The 6,091-nt window shown below is 38.0% G+C and overlaps 1 pseudogene across 1 annotated transcript; it reads right to left on the bottom strand.

The window, feature by feature from the left end:
* Positions 1-2,656: 2,656 nt before the first annotated feature.
* LOC147488549 (uncharacterized) lies at positions 2,657-5,876 on the bottom strand (annotated as a pseudogene). The gene is made up of 3 exons (XR_015201307.1): positions 5,788-5,876; positions 3,626-4,628; positions 2,657-3,354 (listed from the first exon to the last, which is right to left on the bottom strand). The product of XR_015201307.1 is annotated as an uncharacterized LOC147488549 (transcript).
* Between the last annotated feature and the right edge of the window lie 215 nt (positions 5,877-6,091).

Below are 6,091 nucleotides of genomic sequence, written 5' to 3'. Positions count from 1 at the left end.
CTAGCATCAACCATTCCTTCCAATTCGAAATCAATCTCACCTTCCTTATCGCCATCATTCACAACTGTCATAGGTGTGTCCCCCCACAAATACTCTTGACTTCGATTTGGAGTCGACCATATATCGCCATCATCACGATCGAATTCTTCAACTTGATCATCTTCATCATCTTCAACTACCACAACTTCACCCGTAGCAGCATCTTCATATTCATTTTGAAATTCAACATCCTCATTCGCCGGAGAACTGGCGATTATGTTTTCTTGAGGAATGTCGGTTGTATCAACTAAATCATTTAGTATTTGAACTTCATCTTCATATTCATTTTGAAATTCAACCTCCTCATTACTTCGAGAACTGCTGATTATGTTTTCTTTAGGAATGTCAGCTGTATCAATTAAATCATTTAGTATTTGAACTTCATCTTCATTTTGAATGGCAATTATGTATTCTTTAGGAATGTCAGCTGTATCTCCATATGGATTTTAAGAATCAAACTCTTCATAGTCTGGTTGATCAGCATCTTCAATACCAGTGGGATCATCCTCTGCATTATAATAGGTCAACCATTAGTGCACGGACTATCAGCGACTCAAACTATAATTATCCCCTGTAATGTTTATACTGCTCACCTTCAATGACAATTGGAAGAGGTATCCTTTTTTCTATTGATTTGCAACTACCAACTGCACTTGAGCTTCCCTTTGGGAACAAATCTAAAATGGTTACTAAATGTGAGTAATTGAACAGACATTTATGCGTAACTAACATATTTACAGGTGTACTACTTGTTCCCCATCCCTCACCTGCCATGACCTTTTCGAACGTCTCCAAGCTGTGTGGGACATTTTCAACGACATTTTCATTTTCCATACTTGCAATTGACGAGTTGCAGTTGAAGGTTGTTCTAGCGGACTGTCTGGGAAACACAGCGTTTATAACCGTCAGCAACCAAACCATTTACTGGAACTAAGAAGAACTAAAATAAAATTAGTGGTTTACCTATTGGTTTATCCATAAGTTTAAATTGATTGAAAGAATATTTTTGTCGAGCTAGCACTTTTTCTATAAAAAAAGATTGTTTTCTTGGATAATCGCGAATTGGAATTTCTTCATTGAGTTTCTTCTTAATACAATGTTCTCCACCACTTGATCCAGGACAAGCACTCTTTGGCAGCAGAGAAGGTTTAAATGGCTCACTACAAACTTGTTTCTTCTTCGTACTAGGAATTCCATAACTTGATTCAGGACTTGCACTTCTAACCATTTATTGTTTAAATAGCTCACTACAAATCGGTTTATTCTCCACTCTTGGTTGTCCACCACCTTTTCTAGGAGTAACACTATCTGTTTTAAACAGCTCAGTACGAACTTTTTTGTTCTTCACAGTAGGTTGTCTAGGACTTGATCTTCTAATTTGTCCTGCTCCCATACCACATGGTGTGATGACGATTGCTTCATTGATAACCCAAACTTTCATTGCTTTCGTTGGAGTCTTTTTCTGCTTCTTAATCATGTTCAAGTAGTCGGTTTCTTCATCGATTCTACAAAGGGACTTGTTCATCAAATACCTAACAGAAAAACCCAATCTTATGCGTGATGACACAGCTTCAACAAGACACATGAATATATCCTTCAAAAGGAGTATCCACATCAAACACTCTCAATTTCACCTCATCCCCTAGATGCTTCATCACACCATGCTTGTCAGATTTCATCTCGCCATCATAATAAATAAGCATATCAAATGAACCTGAAAAAATACAAAGTCAGCACAATAAAAAGTATGAGCTTTTAATAAAACGACAGTAAAGTTCTTTCATTTATTGTTTTACATTTATGACATTGTATAACCCTTGTATAAATACCATAACTATGACAACAAAATTAACTTGGAAATGGTAAACCACCATGGAAACCTATAAAAAAAACACTCACACTTCTACGTAAAACTACAAAGAAGCAAACCGAAATCTACATAGAAACAAACCAACACTAAAGACAACTAAACAAACATCAAAACTAACCATTATCAAGGTTTGAGTTCTTTTCATCCATCACAATCCTTAGAAAAATCGAAAAGGAGAAAAATAGAGTAGAAGATCAAAAAAAGAACCCAGAGAAAAAAGTGTAACTTTGGAGTTTTGGGAAAACTTTTTGAGGTTGGCACAAAAAACGAGATAAATAGTCTCGTCTTTGAATTACAAAAACAATGTAAAAGTTGCTGATAGTAGATCCATAAGTTGCTAGTTCGTGATCCCACAATAACTAAAGTCCGTTTTCATTTTTGCTGGGTTGAAATCCAACGGTCATTAATTGCTGGTACGTATCGCTAAGAGAATCTAATGGATAGATATGACTGTGCATGTCAACATCAGAAGTACAAGAGGAGAGAGAGTGTGGCAGGAGGAGAGAGTGTGGTACAGAAGGGCAAAAGGGTAAAAAACCCGTTGAATTGGTCAAAATTGAATAGCATGGCCGGTTGGAGAACAATGCGTATTTATTATAGCCGATTCAGGCAATTACCCAAAATTAAAACTAGTGTACCCTAGATCATATATACTTGTTACATTTTTTGACACTAGATGCATCATTCAACGGGAAGGCACTGATGAATTTGTTTATGTTCAATAAACTATAACAAATAGATCAATAGTTCAAAAAATGAATTTGTATGTAGTCTTTAACTTGCATTCAAATGTTGGATATACAGAAAAAAAAATGAGACACCCGCCATTTTTTTTGCATGAGATGGGGATTACATCATTACAGAGGAGAAAGGTGAAAGAAAAAAGGAAAAAAGAAGCGACTATTTATTATTAGATTTCTTGCGAAGCCCTTTAAACCATTTCAAGCTCATTTTCTTTGCCCCGGACTTGTTCTTGCTTGCCTCGTCCTTTTCTTTCTTTTCATCTTCGTTCTGCGTTGGTGGAGGGTCGGGAGTGTTGTAATCCCATTGATCAGCCCATGATAAACCACCATTCATTGTTCTTTGAATTTCTTTCTAGCTGATATGTAAATCTCCCAGCTTATACATTTCCTGGATAGAGTTCCTGTGTCCTGTTCTAAATTTGGTGTTTCCTTTATAGGATGGATGAAGGAGCATCTTTGAAAACTTGTCATAATGGTTACCTTCAACTGACTTTTTGTCCTAAATAAGTAAGAGCTGTAACTGTTTTCTCTCTGTCTAAAAGGTAGGAATACGTTGGAGATATATTGCTTAATTTGGAGAAAAGACACCTGCCAACTGTTTCTCTGTCTTTCTGACCGTTGTTTATAATGGCAAAAGGAGACCGTCTTTCAATTCTTAGCCAGGTTCTGAAGGCTTGGTGAACAAAAATTCAACTTTAGGACCTGCATCGACAGTGAAATTCTAATCAGAACGTAAGTATCATCAGAAACCAATGAACAAGATATAGACACAATAGACATATAATTGTTGCCCGAGTCACTATTTTAGGAGAACAAAGGAATGGAACAATCTAATTCAATTCCATGGATTTAAAATTTTAACCATACAATGAATCCTTACGACCAGTGTAGAACTGCAGACATACAAAGAAGATTTGGGAAAACCATGAAACGACCAAGATAAAACTTACACCACTTTTTTGTGAATCATTACCTGCAAAAGTCAACACGACCTGCAACTTCTCTGCAAATCAACTTTGCCTGAGTTGCCAATTGCATGCTTTTTACAATTGCCAACCCTGTTTGCTTGTGTGTAGGCGTTGGCTTGTAGAGCCTTGCATCCTCTTCCCTCCCCAGCAACACAAGTTTCCTTGCTGGGACAACATTATCCCACCAAAATTCACTCAATATTCCACTTATCAGATCCCAGTATCCTTGGTCCCGACAAACATGGAAAATGTTGCTCCCATTAGGAGTCCAACAATATAAATCAACCCATTCTCTACCCAAGATCTCCATCTGACCCTGCACTTGAGGCATATAATAAAAAGGTGCAGCTGACCAGGGAAGACCAAGCTCAGGTTTGCCCTTGTTATATGGACACTTCACCTCTAATATACCGCCACCTGGGCAGTCCCCAACCAGCCCATCAGGAGAGGCCCCAACCCAATCAAACTTTGGTTCCGCATGGATGGCGAACCCTAAGGAGCTCACATCTCGACCAGTGATGTTCTTGTACCGCTCTATTGCTGCAGTCTCATTGAGCACTCCCCAATCCACGGCAGACCTGGAGGCAATAGCAATGGAATCACCAACTGGTGCAAATACCTTCTCCTGCCAAAGCTCATTACGACGATTCCCTTTCCAAAATCCCAAAGCCGTGCTAAAGGTGCTTGTTGTCAGCTTGTTTTTTGCGAAGAGCAAACCACTCCTCCGACTTTTGTGGGGCATTAAAGTGGGTGAGCTGGCTTGTGACCACCACAGATGAGGAGGCTGAAAGTATGGGTGAGCCTATTGATGATGTCACTACTGAGGCAGCAGTGGAGCACATCCTGATCAGGCCAACCCCACAGCATTTCTGGGCTAATGGTGCCGCTGTGGTTTGGTGAAACATTTCAAATTGGCTGATGCAAACATAGTTCTTTGCTGACAGTGTCATTCTTTTGATGACAACTGGGTCTAATCTATGGATCATAACAGGGTCACGAACTGCTTGACTGCAAATGACAGTTTCAGAAAACAGGAATTATAAGATAGCTATTACACATTAAAAGCTGCAACTAAAGACATTGAAATATAATTCACATATCACTCTGGCCAATGAGGCGTGCATGCACCAACATGATTTTATTTTATTTTGATAAAGCACTGACATGAATAAAGAGAGAATACAAATAAGAAAGAGAGTTGCAAATAGGATTTGGTTCAGAGACCCTAACAGTAGGTTAAAATGCTTTAAGGTCCAAATATATAGGACTAAAGGAACAGTATCTAAAACTAAGTAACAAACAGCTAAATAATTTGACGAAATCAATTATGATCTCTAAAAAAATAATATGAAATGCTTTCACAGCGAAGAAAGTTCAGGACGAAAATGACCATTGAGAAGAGAGCAGCAAGTGTTGAGTCTTGCCCCCAAAGGGCACTTAAACTCATCTCCGACTATCTATCCTGTAAAACCCCAGCGCTCAAGTGTTATCGAAGAAAAACATAAACCTGTATTCATTCTCACAATCGCCACAACTCGCGGAAAACCTAGCAGATACCACGTAGTAAGTTCTCTCTCTCTTCCCTCTCCCTCCGCATTTCAGTCGTGTTTGACTGATTCCAGGTTATGTACCTCTTTCAGTGGTTGTGATTAAATTTTGTTTCTTATTAAACAATGTTTTGGTTTTGTGTATTTGTGGTTATTATTGGCTTAGACGTTTGTGTTCGCTCTTGTACTTCACACCACCCTTTTCATTTTAGTAGTGAAAACAAGAGATTAGCAGAGGGTAAACATAATGTGTCCCTGATAAGTGATAGAAAACCTAACCTATACAGCTGTACCCTCTTGGAGACAAAACAAATAGAGTGATGTGAAAGATCAGAAAAAAAAAAACTTAACTATAGACCTTTTAACTCACATTACGAACTCAACTCCCAATGCAAGCATTTCTTTACGAGAGTAACAGTGAAATTGATATATTAAGAATTGGAAAACCCTAACCAAATATCTCACAATCTTAAAAGCTAAATGCATTTACACAAAATGATGTCCGTTTATTTTTGTATAAATATAGTGGCTAATGTACTACTACTACAAACCTTAACCATAATAAAGTCCAATTAAACATTAAATTGCAAAAAGATGAAATGAAACAGAAAAAGTGGTACCTCGAGTGAAGTAGTTGCATGTGCAATTGGTGCAATTGAAAAAAATAGAGTGCCACACTTGTTAGTAGGCAACTATGGATTTGTAGCGGGCGGAAGTGCGGAACAAGTTTGGGAAGAGTAATAAAAGACTCAAATTTCCAGAATTTCAGCCGTCAAATATATATTGGGCCCAAATTCAAAGCCCACGGTTCGGAACCCAGATCCACTCTTTGAAGCAGAGTAGACATTTAATAATAGAACGAGACCATGATGATGACAATGCATTGTTAATGTAATTAAGGTGTAGGCCACCTATTTTTTTTTT

Source organism: Coptis chinensis, chromosome 7 (genome assembly GCF_015680905.1).
Source record: "Coptis chinensis isolate HL-2020 chromosome 7, ASM1568090v1, whole genome shotgun sequence".
Lineage (NCBI taxonomy): Eukaryota > Viridiplantae > Streptophyta > Magnoliopsida > Ranunculales > Ranunculaceae > Coptis > Coptis chinensis.
Note: the sequence above shows the minus strand (reverse complement) of the source record. Positions and strands in the feature narration are given on the sequence as shown.